The 24,487-nt window shown below is 45.7% G+C and overlaps 24 non-coding genes and 2 pseudogenes across 24 annotated transcripts; all 26 read right to left on the bottom strand.

Annotated features, from left to right (window-relative positions):
- Window positions 1-152: 152 nt before the first annotated feature.
- Window positions 153-271, bottom strand: LOC139699345 (5S ribosomal RNA). The gene has a single exon (XR_011703231.1). It is a non-coding gene; the product is annotated as a 5S ribosomal RNA (ribosomal RNA).
- A 389-nt stretch (window positions 272-660) lies between these two features.
- Window positions 661-779, bottom strand: LOC139699333 (5S ribosomal RNA). The gene has a single exon (XR_011703220.1). It is a non-coding gene; the product is annotated as a 5S ribosomal RNA (ribosomal RNA).
- Window positions 780-1,178: 399 nt separating this feature from the next.
- On the bottom strand, window positions 1,179-1,277 carry LOC139699161 (5S ribosomal RNA; annotated as a pseudogene).
- Window positions 1,278-7,280: 6,003 nt separating this feature from the next.
- LOC139699322 (5S ribosomal RNA) lies at window positions 7,281-7,399 on the bottom strand. The gene has a single exon (XR_011703209.1). It is a non-coding gene; the product is annotated as a 5S ribosomal RNA (ribosomal RNA).
- A 388-nt stretch (window positions 7,400-7,787) lies between these two features.
- Window positions 7,788-7,906, bottom strand: LOC139699309 (5S ribosomal RNA). Its single transcript, XR_011703198.1, has one exon. It is a non-coding gene; the product is annotated as a 5S ribosomal RNA (ribosomal RNA).
- Window positions 7,907-8,305: 399 nt separating this feature from the next.
- On the bottom strand, window positions 8,306-8,404 carry LOC139699160 (5S ribosomal RNA; annotated as a pseudogene).
- A 6,003-nt stretch (window positions 8,405-14,407) lies between these two features.
- On the bottom strand, window positions 14,408-14,526 carry LOC139699297 (5S ribosomal RNA). Its single transcript, XR_011703186.1, has one exon. It is a non-coding gene; the product is annotated as a 5S ribosomal RNA (ribosomal RNA).
- A 389-nt stretch (window positions 14,527-14,915) lies between these two features.
- Window positions 14,916-15,034, bottom strand: LOC139699285 (5S ribosomal RNA). The gene has a single exon (XR_011703175.1). It is a non-coding gene; the product is annotated as a 5S ribosomal RNA (ribosomal RNA).
- Window positions 15,035-15,423: 389 nt separating this feature from the next.
- LOC139699274 (5S ribosomal RNA) lies at window positions 15,424-15,542 on the bottom strand. Its single transcript, XR_011703164.1, has one exon. It is a non-coding gene; the product is annotated as a 5S ribosomal RNA (ribosomal RNA).
- Window positions 15,543-15,931: 389 nt separating this feature from the next.
- Window positions 15,932-16,050, bottom strand: LOC139699262 (5S ribosomal RNA). Its single transcript, XR_011703153.1, has one exon. It is a non-coding gene; the product is annotated as a 5S ribosomal RNA (ribosomal RNA).
- Window positions 16,051-16,439: 389 nt separating this feature from the next.
- LOC139699655 (5S ribosomal RNA) lies at window positions 16,440-16,558 on the bottom strand. The gene has a single exon (XR_011703524.1). It is a non-coding gene; the product is annotated as a 5S ribosomal RNA (ribosomal RNA).
- Window positions 16,559-16,947: 389 nt separating this feature from the next.
- On the bottom strand, window positions 16,948-17,066 carry LOC139699250 (5S ribosomal RNA). The gene has a single exon (XR_011703142.1). It is a non-coding gene; the product is annotated as a 5S ribosomal RNA (ribosomal RNA).
- A 387-nt stretch (window positions 17,067-17,453) lies between these two features.
- Window positions 17,454-17,572, bottom strand: LOC139699239 (5S ribosomal RNA). The gene has a single exon (XR_011703131.1). It is a non-coding gene; the product is annotated as a 5S ribosomal RNA (ribosomal RNA).
- Window positions 17,573-17,961: 389 nt separating this feature from the next.
- LOC139699227 (5S ribosomal RNA) lies at window positions 17,962-18,080 on the bottom strand. The gene has a single exon (XR_011703120.1). It is a non-coding gene; the product is annotated as a 5S ribosomal RNA (ribosomal RNA).
- Window positions 18,081-18,469: 389 nt separating this feature from the next.
- LOC139699215 (5S ribosomal RNA) lies at window positions 18,470-18,588 on the bottom strand. Its single transcript, XR_011703109.1, has one exon. It is a non-coding gene; the product is annotated as a 5S ribosomal RNA (ribosomal RNA).
- A 389-nt stretch (window positions 18,589-18,977) lies between these two features.
- LOC139699203 (5S ribosomal RNA) lies at window positions 18,978-19,096 on the bottom strand. Its single transcript, XR_011703098.1, has one exon. It is a non-coding gene; the product is annotated as a 5S ribosomal RNA (ribosomal RNA).
- Window positions 19,097-19,485: 389 nt separating this feature from the next.
- LOC139699709 (5S ribosomal RNA) lies at window positions 19,486-19,605 on the bottom strand. Its single transcript, XR_011703575.1, has one exon. It is a non-coding gene; the product is annotated as a 5S ribosomal RNA (ribosomal RNA).
- A 389-nt stretch (window positions 19,606-19,994) lies between these two features.
- Window positions 19,995-20,113, bottom strand: LOC139699185 (5S ribosomal RNA). The gene has a single exon (XR_011703085.1). It is a non-coding gene; the product is annotated as a 5S ribosomal RNA (ribosomal RNA).
- A 389-nt stretch (window positions 20,114-20,502) lies between these two features.
- Window positions 20,503-20,621, bottom strand: LOC139699654 (5S ribosomal RNA). The gene has a single exon (XR_011703523.1). It is a non-coding gene; the product is annotated as a 5S ribosomal RNA (ribosomal RNA).
- Window positions 20,622-21,010: 389 nt separating this feature from the next.
- LOC139699658 (5S ribosomal RNA) lies at window positions 21,011-21,129 on the bottom strand. The gene has a single exon (XR_011703526.1). It is a non-coding gene; the product is annotated as a 5S ribosomal RNA (ribosomal RNA).
- A 389-nt stretch (window positions 21,130-21,518) lies between these two features.
- LOC139699540 (5S ribosomal RNA) lies at window positions 21,519-21,637 on the bottom strand. Its single transcript, XR_011703415.1, has one exon. It is a non-coding gene; the product is annotated as a 5S ribosomal RNA (ribosomal RNA).
- Window positions 21,638-22,026: 389 nt separating this feature from the next.
- LOC139699420 (5S ribosomal RNA) lies at window positions 22,027-22,145 on the bottom strand. The gene has a single exon (XR_011703303.1). It is a non-coding gene; the product is annotated as a 5S ribosomal RNA (ribosomal RNA).
- Window positions 22,146-22,534: 389 nt separating this feature from the next.
- Window positions 22,535-22,653, bottom strand: LOC139699653 (5S ribosomal RNA). Its single transcript, XR_011703522.1, has one exon. It is a non-coding gene; the product is annotated as a 5S ribosomal RNA (ribosomal RNA).
- A 389-nt stretch (window positions 22,654-23,042) lies between these two features.
- LOC139699303 (5S ribosomal RNA) lies at window positions 23,043-23,161 on the bottom strand. Its single transcript, XR_011703192.1, has one exon. It is a non-coding gene; the product is annotated as a 5S ribosomal RNA (ribosomal RNA).
- Window positions 23,162-23,546: 385 nt separating this feature from the next.
- Window positions 23,547-23,665, bottom strand: LOC139699126 (5S ribosomal RNA). The gene has a single exon (XR_011703052.1). It is a non-coding gene; the product is annotated as a 5S ribosomal RNA (ribosomal RNA).
- Window positions 23,666-24,053: 388 nt separating this feature from the next.
- Window positions 24,054-24,171, bottom strand: LOC139699147 (5S ribosomal RNA). Its single transcript, XR_011703072.1, has one exon. It is a non-coding gene; the product is annotated as a 5S ribosomal RNA (ribosomal RNA).
- Between the last annotated feature and the right edge of the window lie 316 nt (window positions 24,172-24,487).

Genomic DNA, 24,487 nt, shown 5'->3' with positions numbered 1-24,487 from the left:
CATCTAGATGAAATGGAATGGTGTCAAAAGGGAACATACCAATTCAAAATCACGCATGCAATGTCTGGCATTGCAAAATAAATTATTTGAAAAAAATTAAAAACATCAGAGAATGCCTCAAAATACGTTCGTTTCGGAAAAAAAATATTGAAAGCCAACGGCACCCGGTGTTCCCAGGCGGTCACCCATCCAAGTACTATCCGGGCCCGATGCTGCTTAACTTCGGTGATCGGACGAGAACCGGTGTATTCAGCGTGGTATGGCCGTTGGCAATTTCCACCACTCTCGAGTCAACTATTTTAGCAATATCAAGCCCGCAAACACTTGCAACGACGCGACACGACGTCTATTTTCTTGCCCACGGCTTGCATACATCGGGCCGTCCACGACCATACTATATGATGGCGGGAGACGGAGGTAATTTGCCATCTCAAAACGAACTTTGGATAAATGTGGAAGAGATACGGGTTACTACAGCACCAATGCATTGCCCCAAGAGAGCTGGTCGCATCTAGATGAAATGGAATGGTGTCAAAAGGGAACATACCAATTCAAAATCACGCATGCAATGTCTGGCATTGCAAAATAAATTATTTGAAAAAAATTAAAAACATCAGAGAATGCCTCAAAATACGTTCGTTTCGGAAAAAAAATATTGAAAGCCAACGGCACCCGGTGTTCCCAGGCGGTCACCCATCCAAGTACTATCCGGGCCCGATGCTGCTTAACTTCGGTGATCGGACGAGAACCGGTGTATTCAGCGTGGTATGGCCGTTGGCAATTTCCACCACTCTCGAGTCAACTATTTTAGCAATATCAAGCCCGCAAACACTTGCAACGACGCGACACGACGTCTATTTTCTTGCCCACGGCTTGCATACATCGGGCCGTCCACGACCATACTATATGATGGCGGGAGACGGAGGTAATTTGCCATCTCAAAACGAACTTTGGATAAATGTGGAAGAGATACGGGTTACTACAGCACCAATGCATTGCCCCAAGTGAGCTGGTCGCATCTAGATGAAATGGAATGGTGTCAAAAGGGAACATACCAATTCAAAATCACGCATGCAATGTCTGGCATTGCAAAATAAATTATTTGAAAAAAATTAAAAACATCAGAGAATGCCTCAAAATACGTTCGTTTCGGAAAAAAAATATTGAAAGCCAACGGCACCCGGTGTTCCCAGGCGGTCACCCATCCAAGTACTATCCGGGCCCGATGCTGCTTAACTTCGGTGATCGGACGAGAACCGGTGTATTCAGCGTGGTATTTTTTTTTTTATAACTTTATTTCTAGGGCACTAGGCCCAACATTGCATTACATGGTTGTGTGCTTTACAGTCAATAGAATAATACATTAATTGTTTTTTTTTTTTTAAATAATGGAAAATAATAGTTTTTTACATTTTACATCAAAATGTTACAATGGCACACAGGCAGTTACATCCTTTGAAAGCAGTTCAAAATCTTACTGCCCAAACTAGGCTTTGGTAAGCAGTAAAACTTTATTCCTATTTATTTATAAATACACATATATGGGTATATTTATTACATTTACTTTAGGACATTATATTTACATTTAAAATTTTTTTTTTTTTTGTTTGGTACATTATGAGTATTATATTACTTCCCATATACGTCGATACATTACTTCAATAACATTCCCTCTTTTTTTACCCCGGACTTTCCACCGTGCCTTCTTCTGTGACCAGTTGTTCTACTATTTTCCAATATGGTTGTAGCCGTTTTTCTAAGTTCTTACTTTCTTTTTTAACGTTCTCCCACCAAGTTCCCATATCTATTTCCACCCACTTGTTTACCGTCAGTAGATGTTGTCCTATTAGCCAGCACATAATTTCCATTTTTCCGCTGGGGAAGAGGTTGAAGTCCATTAGCATTATATTCCTATTACCTATATTCTTTTCTCCGAATGTATTGAATACTCTAAAAGCTTTTTTTATTAGGCCCCATCTTTGTCTTGATATGTTGCATTCAAACACCCTGTGGTCTTGCGTGTCGGCTGCATCGCAGTGTTCGCATTCGTTGTTCCCGGACAGCTTTAGGTTTTTTTTGATTTGTTGGGTTGTTACTATGTAGTTAGCAAATAGAAAAAAGGCGCTCTTTGTCCTTAAGTTCATGCTGTTTTTGTTGATATTTCTCCAGACTCTCTTCCAGTTTACTGATACGATGTGTTTTTCTATATTGATTTGACAATAGTCGTCGTTTCTCAGTATTCTGTAGATGGACTTTGTGGTTGCTCTCGTTTCTCTCGACATCTTTTCTACTATGTCTTTAACTGTCCTGATAGTTTTTGTCATAATTCTATCTTGCCTAGGTGCATCCAATGCCACCTTTAATAGATGTTTTGACTGTTGACAGTCGCCAGTTAAGGTGTTAATTACTGTTTTTGCGTAGAGGGCAATGGCCTTGTCCCGCACATCAATCATCCCTAGGCCTCCTTTGCCCTTGGGGAGACAGGTCTGGCTCTTTGCCACCCTTAGCAGTTGCCCACTCCACAGATATTGCATTGCTATTTTGGTCATTACGGCCCCATTTTTATCTGGCAACGGAAAGATTTGTGCAGTGAACCAGGCCTTGGAATATATTAATGCATTGATCGCAAGGACTTTCTGGTAAATATTGAGGTTTCTATCTCTCAATTGTGCAATAGTTCCTTTGATCGTTGACGTTGTCTTTTCCCATGCTGCGATAGTTGTGTCCGTCAACGTTCTTCTCCATGGTATTCCGAGGATGTCTACTGAAGTTACCTCTTTCCATTTACCAGTACCAGTGAAGTCGACGTCTTTTATTAGCATGGCCTTCGTTTTTTCCACATTCACCTTTTGACCGCTTTCGTTTTCATATTCTTTTAGCGATTTCTCGATTATGTCAACCTCCGTTTGGTCTTTGGCGAAGATCGTTATATCGTCCGCGTACGCTACCGCGGTTATTTTTTCGTTCCCCACAGGGATACCTTTCAGAATCCTGCGGAGACGGTGTAATAGGGGCTCCAGTGTTACTGAAAAGAGAATCATTGATAGTGGACATCCTTGTCTAATGGATCTTGTTACAGGAAACGGCCTTGTTTCTACCCCCGCGCTCAATTTTACTCTTGAACTGATGTTTTTCGTGAACATTTTAATATTTTCCAAGAATATTTCCGGGAAGCCCATCTCTTTCAAGGTGTCAAGTACGTGATAGACTTCCACTCTATCAAATGCCTTGTCCAGATCAACCGCTATTAGTTTGAGACCTTCGTCCCGCCTATGATCGTGGCTCGCTATCACGTCCCTGATGGTCGTCAGTGCTGATATTATATTTTTTCCCTGCCCTACTATGTGTTCGTCAGGGCCGATTATCGTCGCTAGGCCTTCACTCAGCCTAGTTTTCACGATTTTCGCCATTATTTTATAATCGGCATTCAGGAGTGTGATAGGTCTGTAGTCATTTATTACTCTCGGTTCTTTCTTTTTCGGTACGAGTACTATTTTTCCCTCACTTTGGGTCTTGGCGAGAATATTTTTTTTGAAAATGGACTCAAATGCTGGAATCAGTATATCTTTCAGATCTTTCCAAAATTCTTCATAGAATTCGTAAGGAATTCCGTCGGGACCAGGAGACCTCCCCTTGGGGAGCCATCTCAGGGCGTCCTCACACTCCTCTCTCGTGTATATTTCCGCCATTCTCTCTGCCATTTCCACTGGGAGTGTCGGGAGTGGCGTGGAGTCTGGTGACTTACCCTTTCGTGTGGTGTTATTTCCTGACAGGAGAGCCACAAAGTGGTTGTATACATGGTCTATCATTTCACTTTCCTCCTCTATTCTACTTCCGTTTTCATTAAATATTCCGTTGTTTAATATATTATTTCTGCACTCCTTTAATCTTCTCCCCAGGTAATAAACAGAGGCCTCTTCCTCTGGCAGGGATAGTTTGCTTTTTTGCCAAGATTGTATTTTTGCCCTTTGCTGTTCAATACTAAAAATTTTCCTCTTCAGTTCTTTAGTTTCTTCCCAGTTGCTCCTTCCCTTATTCCTAGATTTTAAACTTTCTTGGAGCGCTTCCCTATAAAAGAGCATGGTTTCTCTTGTTTCTTCCGCTCTTATTCTTTGCAAATGTGCAAAGAGCCTTCTAATATGGACTTTCGTCATCTCCCATCTTTTAATTGGGTCCATTCCACTCCACTTTTTTACCCACAGTTGGATGTTCTCCCTCAGTATTTCTTTGGTGTCTTGTTCGTGAAACAGCTCAGTATTCAACCTCCATTCCTTTGCCCTTGCCTTTGGCCCCGTTCTGTTCGGGGGTCCTTTGACGGAGATCAGGACCGCGCAGTGATCGGAGCATGTTACTGGAAGCACCGAATAGGACGATATACGGGTCTTCATATCGAGGGATGCATAGAAACGGTCCTGCCGGGTTGCCCAGTTTTCCCCGTAAATGGTGTACGGGAGGATGTCATTGCCGTTGGATAGTTTTACTACGTCAACTGCCCTGAGGTTATTTATAATTGCTTTAAGGGGGCCGCATATTGGGTATTTCCCTGATCCTTCTCGGTTATTTTGGCTGTCTTTTTCGTCTATTATTGCATTAAAATCCCCGCCTAGGAGTGCCATTCCTTGAAACCCGTTCAAAAGGGGGAGGAGGTCCCTCGTGTAGAATTCCCTCCTTTCCTGTAATTTCCTAGTGCCGGCCGGGCCGTACACATTGATTATCTTTATTCCGAGTACGTACATGGCCATCGCCCTCCCAGATGGTAACATTGTAATCTTTTGTGGGATAATGCTTTTTTTTAACAATATGGCGGTGCCTCTTTCCTGTTCTATAGTATTCATATATATCTGCGCAGGCCCTGAGTCCCAATATGCGCTTCCCGTGACCTCTTGCAACAAAAGGATGTCCAGACCTTCTTTTTGAAAAAGGTCAAAAACTCTTTCTATCCTTTCCTTGCTTCTGATCCCACACACATTTAGCGTGCCTATTTTTAGTTTTGTGTCCATTTCGGTGTTCAAAGGATATTCGGTAGGGAGGTATTCCAATCTATATATTTGCTTTAGGTGAAAGCGGCTTTTCCGTTTCCAAATTATTCGATTCCCTATTCGTGATTTTAAATTTACCTTCTTTAACATACGCAAACTTTTCGGCCCAGTCCTCCAATGCCGGACGTGGTCCAGCACTGCCGCAGTCGCCGCTAGGCCATTTTGTCCGCTTTTGCTCCGCCGCCACCTTTTTGCACCCCCTCCAGAATCGGCTGGTGCTCTCCTCAAGGTCGTCCGCAACACTGCTCTCACTGGCGCTGCCCCGAGCCTCTTCTCCATGCTCACCCGCAGTGACGCTGCCGCGCAACACCTCTTTCTTCTTTCCGATTTCCTTTACCCTCCTGGCCCGCCGGTCGACCACTGTGAAGTCACCGCTCGCTTCAGCCTCCGCCCCCTGCAGTCCGTGGTCCACTGCCATTTCACCTTCTTTCTGCCTGGTCCCGCCCGCCAAAACCGCCACCACCCCCCCATTCGACGCCACCGCGCCAATCAGCCCCGGGGCCACTTCCCCTCCCGGGGCGTCAACGGAGGCCCGGCTGCCCCCACTCTCTCTCCCCCGACCCGGCTCCGATTCACTATGCCCCACCAACCATTCCATTTTTTTATTGCTCAGCTTGTCTGCCAGCATTTCCACACTTCCTTCTCGCCCCTCCTCCTGAATGTCCATCTCCTTAGTCCCGGCCTCGCTGTTCCCCCTCTCCCCTCGTTCCCCGTTGCAAACTTCCCCTTCCGCGCCGGTGGCCTCCATTAAATTGCTAAGGGTAACGGAAGTCGAAATCCTTTTACCCCGCCCCCTGTTCCTTGACCCCTTCCTCCGCTTACGCCCGATTCCGTTGGCCTCTGCCGGTCCGTCACTGCCCGAGTCATCATCTTCGCTGGTCGGGGGGGCTCGCGTAGTTCCTCGCCGCTTTTCACCTTCTAAAGAATCCTCTGCCCCTGTATTCTCCCCGATTGCATCAGTAGCATTATCTTCCTCCGGAATTGGCACCAGCGGAATTTCCTCCTCCGTGTTTGACTTCTTTCCCCGCAATGCATCCGCATAAGCCGTACTCGTCTTCATCATTGTGCATTTGACTCTAAGGTGCTCCTCACTCCCACACCTGGAACAGGTTTGCTTTTGCCCGTCGTAGTGTATTACAGCTCTAAACCCGGCGATAGGGATATATGATGGTATGGGGCTCTTAATGTACATCTTGACTGTTCGGGTACCTGTACTGATTTTGTACAGACCCTGCCCAATCCACTGGTTGTCCGTGTGGGAGACCACCTTGCCGTATTTTCCGAGGGCCATTTCCACCTCAAATCTGGGGACTTCAGGCGGGAGTGAGACCACCTTAACAAAGGTTGCCCTGCTAGAGGCCGACTCCAAGGTCGCCGTTCCCCGCTTATCGGCTTCTGAAGGAAAGTCGATGGGCCCCCCTTTCGACCGCAAAATTTTTTCCACTAATTCTTCATTTATCACCTTAACATAAACTATTTTCCTAGTAATTCCAAACTGAATAGCCACCAAATCTTCCAATTTTAGCCCGAGCTCGACACCGATGAATCGATGGACCTCTAGGGCCGTAGCGCTTTCTTTTAATTCATTGAGACTTATAATTAGCGTGGCCTTCCTATCGTAAGGCATTCTAATTTACTACCTTAACAAGGAAAGAAAAGAACCAATCACGCACCTCAAGCCCTAACAGGCCTGATAAAGAAAAAAGGGGAAAACTCCACCACAAAAAAAACTTCTCCGCCACAAGCACTAGGGGAGGTAGCGAGTTTCACCCCTCCCGGCGATCGAAGCCTCGAACGCCGGGGAAACGCACACACAGAACCGGAACACAGACACGTCCTCACGGCCGTTGGCAATTTCCACCACTCTCGAGTCAACTATTCTAGCAATATCAAGCCCGCAAACACTTGCAACGACGCGACACGACGTCTATTTTCTTGCCCACGGCTTGCATACATCGGGCCGTCCACGACCATACTATATGATGGCGGGAGACGGAGGTAATTTGCCATCTCAAAACGAACTTTGGATAAATGTGGAAGAGATACGGGTTACTACAGCACCAATGCATTGCCCCAAGAGAGCTGGTCGCATCTAGATGAAATGGAATGGTGTCAAAAGGGAACATACCAATTCAAAATCACGCATGCAATGTCTGGCATTGCAAAATAAATTATTTGAAAAAAATTAAAAACATCAGAGAATGCCTCAAAATACGTTCGTTTCGGAAAAAAAATATTGAAAGCCAACGGCACCCGGTGTTCCCAGGCGGTCACCCATCCAAGTACTATCCGGGCCCGATGCTGCTTAACTTCGGTGATCGGACGAGAACCGGTGTATTCAGCGTGGTATGGCCGTTGGCAATTTCCACCACTCTCGAGTCAACTATTTTAGCAATATCAAGCCCGCAAACACTTGCAACGACGCGACACGACGTCTATTTTCTTGCCCACGGCTTGCATACATCGGGCCGTCCACGACCATACTATATGATGGCGGGAGACGGAGGTAATTTGCCATCTCAAAACGAACTTTGGATAAATGTGGAAGAGATACGGGTTACTACAGCACCAATGCATTGCCCCAAGAGAGCTGGTCGCATCTAGATGAAATGGAATGGTGTCAAAAGGGAACATACCAATTCAAAATCACGCATGCAATGTCTGGCATTGCAAAATAAATTATTTGAAAAAAATTTAAAACATCAGAGAATGCCTCAAAATACGTTCGTTTCGGAAAAAAAAATTGAAAGCCAACGGCACCCGGTGTTCCCAGGCGGTCACCCATCCAAGTACTATCCGGGCCCGATGCTGCTTAACTTCGGTGATCGGACGAGAACCGGTGTATTCAGCGTGGTATGGCCGTTGGCAATTTCCACCACTCTCGAGTCAACTATTTTAGCAATATCAAGCCCGCAAACACTTGCAACGACGCGACACGACGTCTATTTTCTTGCCCACGGCTTGCATACATCGGGCCGTCCACGACCATACTATATGATGGCGGGAGACGGAGGTAATTTGCCATCTCAAAACGAACTTTGGATAAATGTGGAAGAGATACGGGTTACTACAGCACCAATGCATTGCCCCAAGTGAGCTGGTCGCATCTAGATGAAATGGAATGGTGTCAAAAGGGAACATACCAATTCAAAATCACGCATGCAATGTCTGGCATTGCAAAATAAATTATTTGAAAAAAATTTAAAACATCAGAGAATGCCTCAAAATACGTTCGTTTCGGAAAAAAAATATTGAAAGCCAACGGCACCCGGTGTTCCCAGGCGGTCACCCATCCAAGTACTATCCGGGCCCGATGCTGCTTAACTTCGGTGATCGGACGAGAACCGGTGTATTCAGCGTGGTATTTTTTTTTTTATAACTTTATTTCTAGGGCACTAGGCCCAACATTGCATTACATGGTTGTGTGCTTTACAGTCAATAGAATAATACATTAATTGTTTTTTTTTTTTTAAATAATGGAAAATAATAGTTTTTTACATTTTACATCAAAATGTTACAATGGCACACAGGCAGTTACATCCTTTGAAAGCAGTTCAAAATCTTACTGCCCAAACTAGGCTTTGGTAAGCAGTAAAACTTTATTCCTATTTATTTATAAATACACATATATGGGTATATTTATTACATTTACTTTAGGACATTATATTTACATTTAAAATTTTTTTTTTTTTGTTTGGTACATTTATGAGTATTATATTACTTCCCATATACGTCGATACATTACTTCAATAACATTCCCTCTTTTTTTACCCCGGACTTTCCACCGTGCCTTCTTCTGTGACCAGTTGTTCTACTATTTTCCAATATGGTTGTAGCCGTTTTTCTAAGTTCTTACTTTCTTTTTTAACGTTCTCCCACCAAGTTCCCATATCTATTTCCACCCACTTGTTTACCGTCAGTAGATGTTGTCCTATTAGCCAGCACATAATTTCCATTTTTCCGCTGGGGAAGAGGTTGAAGTCCATTAGCATTATATTCCTATTACCTATATTCTTTTCTCCGAATGTATTGAATACTCTAAAAGCTTTTTTTATTAGGCCCCATCTTTGTCTTGATATGTTGCATTCAAACACCCTGTGGTCTTGCGTGTCGGCTGCATCGCAGTGTTCGCATTCGTTGTTCCCGGACAGCTTTAGGTTTTTTTTGATTTGTTGGGTTGTTACTATGTAGTTAGCAAATAGAAAAAAGGCGCTCTTTGTCCTTAAGTTCATGCTGTTTTTGTTGATATTTCTCCAGACTCTCTTCCAGTTTACTGATACGATGTGTTTTTCTATATTGATTTGACAATAGTCGTCGTTTCTCAGTATTCTGTAGATGGACTTTGTGGTTGCTCTCGTTTCTCTCGACATCTTTTCTACTATGTCTTTAACTGTCCTGATAGTTTTTGTCATAATTCTATCTTGCCTAGGTGCATCCAATGCCACCTTTAATAGATGTTTTGACTGTTGACAGTCGCCAGTTAAGGTGTTAATTACTGTTTTTGCGTAGAGGGCAATGGCCTTGTCCCGCACATCAATCATCCCTAGGCCTCCTTTGCCCTTGGGGAGACAGGTCTGGCTCTTTGCCACCCTTAGCAGTTGCCCACTCCACAGATATTGCATTGCTATTTTGGTCATTACGGCCCCATTTTTATCTGGCAACGGAAAGATTTGTGCAGTGAACCAGGCCTTGGAATATATTAATGCATTGATCGCAAGGACTTTCTGGTAAATATTGAGGTTTCTATCTCTCAATTGTGCAATAGTTCCTTTGATCGTTGACGTTGTCTTTTCCCATGCTGCGATAGTTGTGTCCGTCAACGTTCTTCTCCATGGTATTCCGAGGATGTCTACTGAAGTTACCTCTTTCCATTTACCAGTACCAGTGAAGTCGACGTCTTTTATTAGCATGGCCTTCGTTTTTTCCACATTCACCTTTTGACCGCTTTCGTTTTCATATTCTTTTAGCGATTTCTCGATTATGTCAACCTCCGTTTGGTCTTTGGCGAAGATCGTTATATCGTCCGCGTACGCTACCGCGGTTATTTTTTCGTTCCCCACAGGGATACCTTTCAGAATCCTGCGGAGACGGTGTAATAGGGGCTCCAGTGTTACTGAAAAGAGAATCATTGATAGTGGACATCCTTGTCTAATGGATCTTGTTACAGGAAACGGCCTTGTTTCTACCCCCGCGCTCAATTTTACTCTTGAACTGATGTTTTTCGTGAACATTTTAATATTTTCCAAGAATATTTCCGGGAAGCCCATCTCTTTCAAGGTGTCAAGTACGTGATAGACTTCCACTCTATCAAATGCCTTGTCCAGATCAACCGCTATTAGTTTGAGACCTTCGTCCCGCCTATGATCGTGGCTCGCTATCACGTCCCTGATGGTCGTCAGTGCTGATATTATATTTTTTCCCTGCCCTACTATGTGTTCGTCAGGGCCGATTATCGTCGCTAGGCCTTCACTCAGCCTAGTTTTCACGATTTTCGCCATTATTTTATAATCGGCATTCAGGAGTGTGATAGGTCTGTAGTCATTTATTACTCTCGGTTCTTTCTTTTTCGGTACGAGTACTATTTTTCCCTCACTTTGGGTCTTGGCGAGAATATTTTTTTTGAAAATGGACTCAAATGCTGGAATCAGTATATCTTTCAGATCTTTCCAAAATTCTTCATAGAATTCGTAAGGAATTCCGTCGGGACCAGGAGACCTCCCCTTGGGGAGCCATCTCAGGGCGTCCTCACACTCCTCTCTCGTGTATATTTCCGCCATTCTCTCTGCCATTTCCACTGGGAGTGTCGGGAGTGGCGTGGAGTCTGGTGACTTACCCTTTCGTGTGGTGTTATTTCCTGACAGGAGAGCCACAAAGTGGTTGTATACATGGTCTATCATTTCACTTTCCTCCTCTATTCTACTTCCGTTTTCATTAAATATTCCGTTGTTTAATATATTATTTCTGCACTCCTTTAATCTTCTCCCCAGGTAATAAACAGAGGCCTCTTCCTCTGGCAGGGATAGTTTGCTTTTTTGCCAAGATTGTATTTTTGCCCTTTGCTGTTCAATACTAAAAATTTTCCTCTTCAGTTCTTTAGTTTCTTCCCAGTTGCTCCTTCCCTTATTCCTAGATTTTAAACTTTCTTGGAGCGCTTCCCTATAAAAGAGCATGGTTTCTCTTGTTTCTTCCGCTCTTATTCTTTGCAAATGTGCAAAGAGCCTTCTAATATGGACTTTCGTCATCTCCCATCTTTTAATTGGGTCCATTCCACTCCACTTTTTTACCCACAGTTGGATGTTCTCCCTCAGTATTTCTTTGGTGTCTTGTTCGTGAAACAGCTCAGTATTCAACCTCCATTCCTTTGCCCTTGCCTTTGGCCCCGTTCTGTTCGGGGGTCCTTTGACGGAGATCAGGACCGCGCAGTGATCGGAGCATGTTACTGGAAGCACCGAATAGGACGATATACGGGTCTTCATATCGAGGGATGCATAGAAACGGTCCTGCCGGGTTGCCCAGTTTTCCCCGTAAATGGTGTACGGGAGGATGTCATTGCCGTTGGATAGTTTTACTACGTCAACTGCCCTGAGGTTATTTATAATTGCTTTAAGGGGGCCGCATATTGGGTATTTCCCTGATCCTTCTCGGTTATTTTGGCTGTCTTTTTCGTCTATTATTGCATTAAAATCCCCGCCTAGGAGTGCCATTCCTTGAAACCCGTTCAAAAGGGGGAGGAGGTCCCTCGTGTAGAATTCCCTCCTTTCCTGTAATTTCCTAGTGCCGGCCGGGCCGTACACATTGATTATCTTTATTCCGAGTACGTACATGGCCATCGCCCTCCCAGATGGTAACATTGTAATCTTTTGTGGGATAATGCTTTTTTTTAACAATATGGCGGTGCCTCTTTCCTGTTCTATAGTATTCATATATATCTGCGCAGGCCCTGAGTCCCAATATGCGCTTCCCGTGACCTCTTGCAACAAAAGGATGTCCAGACCTTCTTTTTGAAAAAGGTCAAAAACTCTTTCTATCCTTTCCTTGCTTCTGATCCCACACACATTTAGCGTGCCTATTTTTAGTTTTGTGTCCATTTCGGTGTTCAAAGGATATTCGGTAGGGAGGTATTCCAATCTATATATTTGCTTTAGGTGAAAGCGGCTTTTCCGTTTCCAAATTATTCGATTCCCTATTCGTGATTTTAAATTTACCTTCTTTAACATACGCAAACTTTTCGGCCCAGTCCTCCAATGCCGGACGTGGTCCAGCACTGCCGCAGTCGCCGCTAGGCCATTTTGTCCGCTTTTGCTCCGCCGCCACCTTTTTGCACCCCCTCCAGAATCGGCTGGTGCTCTCCTCAAGGTCGTCCGCAACACTGCTCTCACTGGCGCTGCCCCGAGCCTCTTCTCCATGCTCACCCGCAGTGACGCTGCCGCGCAACACCTCTTTCTTCTTTCCGATTTCCTTTACCCTCCTGGCCCGCCGGTCGACCACTGTGAAGTCACCGCTCGCTTCAGCCTCCGCCCCCTGCAGTCCGTGGTCCACTGCCATTTCACCTTCTTTCTGCCTGGTCCCGCCCGCCAAAACCGCCACCACCCCCCCATTCGACGCCACCGCGCCAATCAGCCCCGGGGCCACTTCCCCTCCCGGGGCGTCAACGGAGGCCCGGCTGCCCCCACTCTCTCTCCCCCGACCCGGCTCCGATTCACTATGCCCCACCAACCATTCCATTTTTTTATTGCTCAGCTTGTCTGCCAGCATTTCCACACTTCCTTCTCGCCCCTCCTCCTGAATGTCCATCTCCTTAGTCCCGGCCTCGCTGTTCCCCCTCTCCCCTCGTTCCCCGTTGCAAACTTCCCCTTCCGCGCCGGTGGCCTCCATTAAATTGCTAAGGGTAACGGAAGTCGAAATCCTTTTACCCCGCCCCCTGTTCCTTGACCCCTTCCTCCGCTTACGCCCGATTCCGTTGGCCTCTGCCGGTCCGTCACTGCCCGAGTCATCATCTTCGCTGGTCGGGGGGGCTCGCGTAGTTCCTCGCCGCTTTTCACCTTCTAAAGAATCCTCTGCCCCTGTATTCTCCCCGATTGCATCAGTAGCATTATCTTCCTCCGGAATTGGCACCAGCGGAATTTCCTCCTCCGTGTTTGACTTCTTTCCCCGCAATGCATCCGCATAAGCCGTACTCGTCTTCATCATTGTGCATTTGACTCTAAGGTGCTCCTCACTCCCACACCTGGAACAGGTTTGCTTTTGCCCGTCGTAGTGTATTACAGCTCTAAACCCGGCGATAGGGATATATGATGGTATGGGGCTCTTAATGTACATCTTGACTGTTCGGGTACCTGTACTGATTTTGTACAGACCCTGCCCAATCCACTGGTTGTCCGTGTGGGAGACCACCTTGCCGTATTTTCCGAGGGCCATTTCCACCTCAAATCTGGGGACTTCAGGCGGGAGTGAGACCACCTTAACAAAGGTTGCCCTGCTAGAGGCCGACTCCAAGGTCGCCGTTCCCCGCTTATCGGCTTCTGAAGGAAAGTCGATGGGCCCCCCTTTCGACCGCAAAATTTTTTCCACTAATTCTTCATTTATCACCTTAACATAAACTATTTTCCTAGTAATTCCAAACTGAATAGCCACCAAATCTTCCAATTTTAGCCCGAGCTCGACACCGATGAATCGATGGACCTCTAGGGCCGTAGCGCTTTCTTTTAATTCATTGAGACTTATAATTAGCGTGGCCTTCCTATCGTAAGGCATTCTAATTTACTACCTTAACAAGGAAAGAAAAGAACCAATCACGCACCTCAAGCCCTAACAGGCCTGATAAAGAAAAAAGGGGAAAACTCCACCACAAAAAAAACTTCTCCGCCACAAGCACTAGGGGAGGTAGCGAGTTTCACCCCTCCCGGCGATCGAAGCCTCGAACGCCGGGGAAACGCACACACAGAACCGGAACACAGACACGTCCTCACGGCCGTTGGCAATTTCCACCACTCTCGAGTCAACTATTCTAGCAATATCAAGCCCGCAAACACTTGCAACGACGCGACACGACGTCTATTTTCTTGCCCACGGCTTGCATACATCGGGCCGTCCACGACCATACTATATGATGGCGGGAGACGGAGGTAATTTGCCATCTCAAAACGAACTTTGGATAAATGTGGAAGAGATACGGGTTACTACAGCACCAATGCATTGCCCCAAGAGAGCTGGTCGCATCTAGATGAAATGGAATGGTGTCAAAAGGGAACATACCAATTCAAAATCACGCATGCAATGTCTGGCATTGCAAAATAAATTATTTGAAAAAAATTAAAAACATCAGAGAATGCCTCAAAATACGTTCGTTTCGGAAAAAAAATATTGAAAGCCAACGGCACCCGGTGTTCCCAGGCGGTCACCCATCCAAGTACTATCCGGGCCCGATGCTGCTTAACTTCGGTGATCGGACGAGAACCGGTGTATTCAGCGTGGTATGGCCGTTGGCAATTTCCACCACTCTCGAGTCAACTATTTTAGCAATATCAAGCCCGCAAACACTTGCAACGACGCGACACGACGTCTATTTTCTTGCCCACGGCTTGCATACATCGGGCCGTCCACGACCATACTATATGATGGCGGGAGACGGAGGTAATTTGCCATCTCAAAACGAACTTTGGATAAATGTGGAAGAGATACGGGTTACTACAGCACCAATGCATTGCCCCAAGAGAGCTGGTCGCATCTAGATGAAATGGAATGGTGTCAAAAGGGAACATACCAATTCAAAATCACGCATGCAATGTCTGGCATTGCAAAATAAATTATTTGAAAAAAATTAAAAACATCAGAGAATGCCTCAAAATACGTTCGTTTCGGAAAAAAAATATTGAAAGCCAACGGCACCCGGTGTTCCCAGGCGGTCACCCATCCAAGTACTATCCGGGCCCGATGCTGCTTAACTTCGGTGATCGGACGAGAACCGGTGTATTCAGCGTGGTATGGCCGTTGGCAATTTCCACCACTCTCGAGTCAACTATTTTAGCAATATCAAGCCCGCAAACACTTGCAACGACGCGACACGACGTCTATTTTCTTGCCCACGGCTTGCATACATCGGGCCGTCCACGACCATACTATATGATGGCGGGAGACGGAGGTAATTTGCCATCTCAAAACGAACTTTGGATAAATGTGGAAGAGATACGGGTTACTACAGCACCAATGCATTGCCCCAAGAGAGCTGGTCGCATCTAGATGAAATGGAATGGTGTCAAAAGGGAACATACCAATTCAAAATCACGCATGCAATGTCTGGCATTGCAAAATAAATTATTTGAAAAAAATTTAAAACATCAGAGAATGCCTCAAAATACGTTCGTTTCGGAAAAAAAATATTGAAAGCCAACGGCACCCGGTGTTCCCAGGCGGTCACCCATCCAAGTACTATCCGGGCCCGATGCTGCTTAACTTCGGTGATCGGACGAGAACCGGTGTATTCAGCGTGGTATGGCCGTTGGCAATTTCCACCACTCTCGAGTCAACTATTTTAGCAATATCAAGCCCGCAAACACTTGCAACGACGCGACACGACGTCTATTTTCTTGCCCACGGCTTGCATACATCGGGCCGTCCACGACCATACTATATGATGGCGGGAGACGGAGGTAATTTGCCATCTCAAAACGAACTTTGGATAAATGTGGAAGAGATACGGGTTACTACAGCACCAATGCATTGCCCCAAGAGAGCTGGTCGCATCTAGATGAAATGGAATGGTGTCAAAAGGGAACATACCAATTCAAAATCACGCATGCAATGTCTGGCATTGCAAAATAAATTATTTGAAAAAAATTAAAAACATCAGAGAATGCCTCAAAATACGTTCGTTTCGGAAAAAAAATATTGAAAGCCAACGGCACCCGGTGTTCCCAGGCGGTCACCCATCCAAGTACTATCCGGGCCCGATGCTGCTTAACTTCGGTGATCGGACGAGAACCGGTGTATTCAGCGTGGTATGGCCGTTGGCAATTTCCACCACTCTCGAGTCAACTATTTTAGCAATATCAAGCCCGCAAACACTTGCAACGACGCGACACGACGTCTATTTTCTTGCCCACGGCTTGCATACATCGGGCCGTCCACGACCATACTATATGATGGCGGGAGACGGAGGTAATTTGCCATCTCAAAACGAACTTTGGATAAATGTGGAAGAGATACGGGTTACTACAGCACCAATGCATTGCCCCAAGAGAGCTGGTCGCATCTAGATGAAATGGAATGGTGTCAAAAGGGAACATACCAATTCAAAATCACGCATGCAATGTCTGGCATTGCAAAATAAATTATTTGAAAAAAATTTAAAACATCAGAGAATGCCTCAAAATACGTTCGTTTCGGAAAAAAAATATTGAAAGCCAACGGCACCCGGTGTTCCCAGGCGGTCACCCATCCAAGTACTATCCGGGCCCGATGCTGCTTAACTTCGGTGATCGGACGAGAACCGGTGTATTCAGCGTGGTTTGGCCGTTGGCATTTTCCAACACTCTCGAGTCAACTATTTTAGCAATATCAAGCCCGCAAACACTTGCAACGACGCGACACGACGTCTATTTTCTTGCCCACGGCTTGCATACATCGGGCCGTCCACGACCATACTATATGATGGCGGGAGACGGAGGTAATTTGCCATCTCAAAACGAACTTTGGATAAATGTGGAAGAGATACGGGTTACTACAGCACCAATGCATTGCCCCAAGAGAGCTGGTCGCATCTAGATGAAATGGAATGGTGTCAAAAGGGAACATACCAATTCAAAATCACGCATGCAATGTCTGGCATTGCAAAATAAATTATTTGAAAAAAATTAAAAACATCAGAGAATGCCTCAAAATACGTTCGTTTCGGAAAAAAAATATTGAAAGCCAACGGCACCCGGTGTTCCCAGGCGGTCACCCATCCAAGTACTATCCGGGCCCGATGCTGCTTAACTTCGGTGATCGGACGAGAACCGGTGTATTCAGCGTGGTATGGCCGTTGGCAATTCACCACTCTCGAGTCAACTATTTTAGCAATATCAAGCCCGCAAACACTTGCAACGACGCGACACGACGTCTATTTTCTTGCCCACGGCTTGCATACATCGGGCCGTCCACGACCATACTATATGATGGCGGGAGACGGAGGTAATTTGCCATCTCAAAACGAACTTTGGATAAATGTGGAAGAGATACGGGTTACTACAGCACCAATGCATTGCCCCAAGAGAGCTGGTCGCATCTAGATGAAATGGAATGGTGTCAAAAGGGAACATACCAATTCAAAATCACGCATGCAATGTCTGGCATTGCAAAATAAATTATTTGAAAAAAATTAAAAACATCAGAGAATGCCTCAAAATACGTTCGTTTCGGAAAAAAAATATTGAAAGCCAACGGCACCCGGTGTTCCCAGGCGGTCACCCATCCAAGTACTATCCGGGCCCGATGCTGCTTAACTTCGGTGATCGGACGAGAACCGGTGTATTCAGCGTGGTATGGCCGTTGGCAATTTCCACCACTCTCGAGTCAACTATTTTAGCAATATCAAGCCCGCAAACACTTGCAACGACGCGACACGACGTCTATTTTCTTGCCCACGGCTTGCATACATCGGGCCGTCCACGACCATACTATATGATGGCGGGAGACGGAGGTAATTTGCCATCTCAAAACGAACTTTGGATAAATGTGGAAGAGATACGGGTTACTACAGCACCAATGCATTGCCCCAAGAGAGCTGGTCGCATCTAGATGAAATGGAATGGTGTCAAAAGGGAACATACCAATTCAAAATCACGCATGCAATGTCTGGCATTGCAAAATAAATTATTTGAAAAAAATTTAAAACATCAGAGAATGCCTCAAAATACGTTCGTTTCGGAAAAAAAATATTGAAAGCCAACGGCACCCGGTGTTCCCAGGCGGTCACCCATCCAAGTACTATCCGGGCCCGATGCTGCTTAACTTCGGTGATCGGACGAGAACCGGTGTATTCAGCGTGGTATGGCCGTTGGCAATTTCCAACATTCTCGAGTCAACTATTTTTGCAATATCAAGCCCGCAAACACTTGCAACGACGCGACACGACGTCTATTTTCTTGCCCACGGCTTGCATACATCGGGCCGTCCACGACCATACTATATGATGGCGGGAGACGGAGGTAATTTGCCATCTCAAAACGAACTTTGGATAAATGTGGAAGAGATACGGGTTACTACAGCACCAATGCATTGCCCCAAGAGAGCTGGTCGCATCTAGATGAAATGGAATGGTGTCAAAAGGGAACATACCAATTCAAAATCACGCATGCAATGTCTGGCATTGCAAAATAAATTATTTGAAAAAAATTAAAAACATCAGAGAATGCCTCAAAATACGTTCGTTTCGGAAAAAAAATATTGAAAGCCAACGGCACCCGGTGTTCCCAGGCGGTCACCCATCCAAGTACTATCCGGGCCCGATGCTGCTTAACTTCGGTGATCGGACGAGAACCGGTGTATTCAGCGTGGTATGGCCGTTGGCAATTTCCACCACTCTCGAGTCAACTATTTTAGCAATATCAAGCCCGCAAACACTTGCAACGACGCGACACGACGTCTATTTTCTTGCCCACGGCTTGCATACATCGGGCCGTCCACGACCATACTATATGATGGCGGGAGACGGAGGTAATTTGCCATCTCAAAACGAACTTTGGATAAATGTGGAAGAGATACGGGTTACTACAGCACCAATGCATTGCCCCAAGAGAGCTGGTCGCATCTAGATGAAATGGAATGGTGTCAAAAGGGAACATACCAATTCAAAATCACGCATGCAATGTCTGGCATTGCAAAATAAATTATTTGAAAAAAATTTAAAACATCAGAGAATGCCTCAAAATACGTTCGTTTCGGAAAAAAAATATTGAAAGCCAACGGCACCCGGTGTTCCCAGGCGGTCACCCATCCAAGTACTATCCGGGCCCGATGCTGCTTAACTTCGGTGATCGGACGAGAACCGGTGTATTCAGCGTGGTATGGCCGTTGGCAATTTCCACCATTCTCGAGTCAACTATTTTTGCAATATCAAGCCCGCAAACACTTGCAACGACGCGACACGACGTCTATTTTCTTGCCCACGGCTTGCATACATCGGGCCGTCCACGACCATACTATATGATGGCGGGAGACGGAGGTAATTTGCCATCTCAAAACGAACTTTGGATAAATGTGGAAGAGATACGGGTTACTACAGCACCAATGCATTGCCCCAAGAGAGCTGGTCGCATCTAGATGAAATGGAATGGTGTCAAAAGGGAACATACCAATTCAAAATCACGCATGCAATGTCTGGCATTGCAAAATAAATTATTTGAAAAAAATTAAAAACATCAGAGAATGCCTCAAAATACGTTCGTTTCGGAAAAAAAATATTGAAAGCCAACGGCACCCCGGTGTTCCCAGGCGGTCACCCATCCAAGTACTATCCGGGCCCGATGCTGCTTAACTTCGGTGATCGGACGAGAACCGGTGTATTCAGCGTGGTATGGCCGTTGGCAATTTCCACCACTCTCGAGTCAACTATTTTAGCAATATCAAGCCCGCAAACACTTGCAACGACGCGACACGACGTCTATTTTCTTGCCCACGGCTTGCATACATCGGGCCGTCCACGACCATACTATATGATGGCGGGAGACGGAGGTAATTTGCCATCTCAAAACGAACTTTGGATAAATGTGGAAGAGATACGGGTTACTACAGCACCAATGCATTGCCCCAAGAGAGCTGGTCGCATCTAGATGAAATGGAATGGTGTCAAAAGGGAACATACCAATTCAAAATCACGCATGCAATGTCTGGCATTGCAAAATAAATTATTTGAAAAAAATTTAAAACATCAGAGAATGCCTCAAAATACGTTCGTTTCGGAAAAAAAATATTGAAAGCCAACGGCACCCGGTGTTCCCAGGCGGTCACCCATCCAAGTACTATCCGGGCCCGATGCTGCTTAACTTCGGTGATCGGACGAGAACCGGTGTATTCAGCGTGGTATGGCCGTTGGCAATTTCCACCACTCTCGAGTCAACTATTTTAGCAATATCAAGCCCGCAAACACTTGCAACGACGCGACACGACGTCTATTTTCTTGCCCACGGCTTGCATACATCGGGCCGTCCACGACCATACTATATGATGGCGGGAGACGGAGGTAATTTGCCATCTCAAAACGAACTTTGGATAAATGTGGAAGAGATACGGGTTACTACAGCACCAATGCATTGCCCCAAGAGAGCTGGTCGCATCTAGATGAAATGGAATGGTGTCAAAAGGGAACATACCAATTCAAAATCACGCATGCAATGTCTGGCATTGCAAAATAAATTATTTGAAAAAAATTTAAAACATCAGAGAATGCCTCAAAATACGTTCGTTTCGGAAAAAAAATATTGAAAGCCAACGGCACCCGGTGTTCCCAGGCGGTCACCCATCCAAGTACTATCCGGGCCCGATGCTGCTTAACTTCGGTGATCGGACGAGAACCGGTGTATTCAGCGTGGTTTGGCCGTTGGCATTTTCCAACACTCTCGAGTCAACTATTTTAGCAATATCAAGCCCGCAAACACTTGCAACGACGCGACACGACGTCTATTTTCTTGCCCACGGCTTGCATACATCGGGCCGTCCACGACCATACTATATGATGGCGGGAGACGGAGGTAATTTGCCATCTCAAAACGAACTTTGGATAAATGTGGAAGAGATCCGGGTTACTACAGCACCAATGCATTGCCCCAAGAGAGCTGGTCGCATCTAGATGAAATGGAATGGTGTCAAAAGGGAACATACCAATTCAAAATCACGCATGCAATGTCTGGCATTGCAAAATAAATTATTTGAAAAAAATTAAAAACATCAGAGAATGCCTCAAAATACGTTCGTTTCGGAAAAAAAATATTGAAAGCCAACGGCACCCGGTGTTCCCAGGCGGTCACCCATCCAAGTACTATCCGGGCCCGATGCTGCTTAACTTCGGTGATCGGACGAGAACCGGTGTATTCAGCGTGGTATGGCCGTTGGCATTTTCCAACACTCTCGAGTCAACTATTTTAGCAATATCAAGCCCGCAAACACTTGCAACGACGCGACACGACGTCTATTTTCTTGCCCACGGCTTGCATACATCGGGCCGTCCACGACCATACTATATGATGGCGGGAGACGGAGGTAATTTGCCATCTCAAAACGAACTTTGGATAAATGTGGAAGAGATACGGGTTACTACAGCACCAATGCATTGCCCCAAGAGAGCTGGTCGCATCTAGATGAAATGGAATGGTGTCAAAAGGGAACATACCAATTCAAAATCACGCATGCAATGTCTGGCATTGCAAAATAAATTATTTGAAAAAAATTAAAAACATCAGAGAATGCCTCAAAATACGTTCGTTTCGGAAAAAAAATATTGAAAGCCAACGGCACCCGGTGTTCCCAGGCGGTCACCCATCCAAGTACTATCCGGGCCCGATGCTGCTTAACTTCGGTGATCGGACGAGAACCGGTGTATTCAGCGTGGTATGGCCGTTGGCATTTTCCAACACTCTCGAGTCAACTATTTTAGCAATATCAAGCCCGCAAACACTTGCAACGACGCGACACGACGTCTATTTTCTTGCCCACGGCTTGCATACATCGGGCCGTCCACGACCATACTATATGATGGCGGGAGACGGAGGTAATTTGCCATCTCAAAACGAACTTTGGATAAATGTGGAAGAGATACGGGTTACTACAGCACCAATGCATTGCCCCAAGAGAGCTGGTCGCATCTAGATGAAATGGAATGGTGTCAAAAGGGAACATACCAATTCAAAATCACGCATGCAATGTCTGGCATTGCAAAATAAATTATTTGAAAAAAATTAAAAACATCAGAGAATGCCTCAAAATACGTTCGTTTCGGAAAAAAAATATTGAAAGCCAACGGCACCCGGTGTTCCCAGGCGGTCACCCATCCAAGTACTATCCGGGCCCGATGCTGCTTAACTTCGGTGATCGGACGAGAACCGGTGTATTCAGCGTGGTATGGCCGTTGGCAATTTCCACCACTCTCGAGTCAACTATTTTAGCAATATCAAGCCCGCAAACACTTGCAACGACGCGACACGACGTCTATTTTCTTGCCCACGGCTTGCATACATCGGGCCGTCCACGACCATACTATATGATGGCGGGAGACGGAGGTAATTTGCCATCTCAAAACGAACTTTGGATAAATGTGGAAGAGATACGGGTTACTACAGCACCAATGCATTGCCCCAAGAGAGCTGGTCGCATCTAGATGAAATGGAATGGTGTCAAAAGGGAACATACCAATTCAAAATCACGCATGCAATGTCTGGCATTGCAAAATAAATTATTTGAAAAAAATTTAAAACATCAGAGAATGCCTCAAAATACGTTCGTTTCGGAAAAAAAATATTGAAAGCCAACGGCACCCGGTGTTCCCAGGCGGTCACCCATCCAAGTACTATCCGGGCCCGATGCTGCTTAACTTCGGTGATCGGACGAGAACCGGTGTATTCAGCGTGGTTTGGCCGTTGGCATTTTCCAACACTCTCGAGTCAACTATTTTAGCAATATCAAGCCCGCAAACACTTGCAACGACGCGACACGACGTCTATTTTCTTGCCCACGGCTTGCATACATCGGGCCGTCCACGACCATACTATATGATGGCGGGAGACGGAGGTAATTTGCCATCTCAAAACGAACTTTGGATAAATGTGGAAGAGATACGGGTTACTACAGCACCAATGCATTGCCCCAAGAGAGCTGGTCGCATCTAGATGAAATGGAATGGTGTCAAAAGGGAACATACCAATTCAAAATCACGCATGCAATGTCTGGCATTGCAAAATAAATTATTTGAAAAAAATTTAAAACATCAGAGAATGCCTCAAAATACGTTCGTTTCGGAAAAAAAATATTGAAAGCCAACGGCACCCGGTGTTCCCAGGCGGTCACCCATCCAAGTACTATCCGGGCCCGATGCTGCTTAACTTCGGTGATCGGACGAGAACCGGTGTATTCAGCGTGGTATGGCCGTTGGCAATTTCCACCACTCTCGAGTCAACTATTTTAGCAATATCAAGCCCGCAAACACTTGCAACGACGCGACACGACGTCTATTTTCTTCACGGCTTGCATACATCGGGCCGTCCACGACCATACTATATGATGGCGGGAGACGGAGGTAATTTGCCATCTCAAAACGAACTTTGGATAAATGTGGAAGAGATACGGGTTACTACAGCACCAATGCATTGCCCCAAGAGAGCTGGTCGCATCTAGATGAAATGGAATGGTGTCAAAAGGGAACATACCAATTCAAAATCACGCATGCAATGTCTGGCATTGCAAAATAAATTATTTGAAAAAAATTAAAACATCAGAGAATGCCTCAAAATACGTTCGTTTCGGAAAAAAAATATTGAAAGCCAACGGCACCCGGTGTTCCCAGGCGGTCACCCATCCAAGTACTATCCGGGCCCGATGCTGCTTAACTTCGGTGATCGGACGAGAACCGGTGTATTCAGCGTGGTATGGCCGTTGGCAATTTCCACCACTCTCGAGTCAACTATTTTAGCAATATCAAGGCCCGCAAACACTTGCAACGACGCGACACGACGTCTATTTTTCTTGCCCACGGCTTGCATACATCGGGCCGTCCACGACCATACTATATGATGGCGGGAGACGGAGGTAATTGCCATCTCAAAACGAACTTTGGATAAATGTGGAAGAGATACGGGTTACTACAGCACCAATGCATTGCCCAAGAGAGCTGGTCGCATCTAGATGAAATGGAATGGTGTCAAAAGGGAACATACCAATTCAAAATCACGCATGCAATGTCTGGCATTGCAAAATAAATTATTGAAAAAAAATTAAAACATCAGAGAATGCCTCAAAATACGTTCGTTTCGGAAAAAAAATATTGAAAGCCAACGGCACCCGGTGTTCCCAGGCGGTCACCCATCCAAGTACTATCCGGGCCCGATGCTGCTTAACTTCGGTGATCGGACGAGAACCGGTGTATTCAGCGTGTATGGCCGTTGGCAATTTCCACCACTCTCGAGTCAACTATTTTAGCAATATCAAGCCCGCAAACACTTGCAACGACGCGACACGACGTCTATTTTCTTGCCCACGGCTTGCATACATCGGGGCCGTCCACGACCATACTATATGATGGCGGGAGACGGAGGTAATTTGCCATCTCAAAACGAACTTTGGATAAATGTGGAAGAGATACGGGTTACTACAGCACCAATGCATTGCCCCAAGAGAGCTGGTCGCATCTAGATGAATGGAATGGTGTCAAAAGGGAACATACCAATTCAAAATCACGCATTGCAATGTCTGGCATTGCAAAA

This window comes from Hetaerina americana, unplaced genomic scaffold (genome assembly GCF_022747635.1).
Source record: "Hetaerina americana unplaced genomic scaffold, ioHetAmer1.1.p SCAF_9, whole genome shotgun sequence".
NCBI lineage: Eukaryota > Metazoa > Arthropoda > Insecta > Odonata > Calopterygidae > Hetaerina > Hetaerina americana.
The sequence above is the reverse complement of the archived record's forward strand: the minus strand, read 5'-3'. Positions and strand labels throughout refer to the sequence as shown.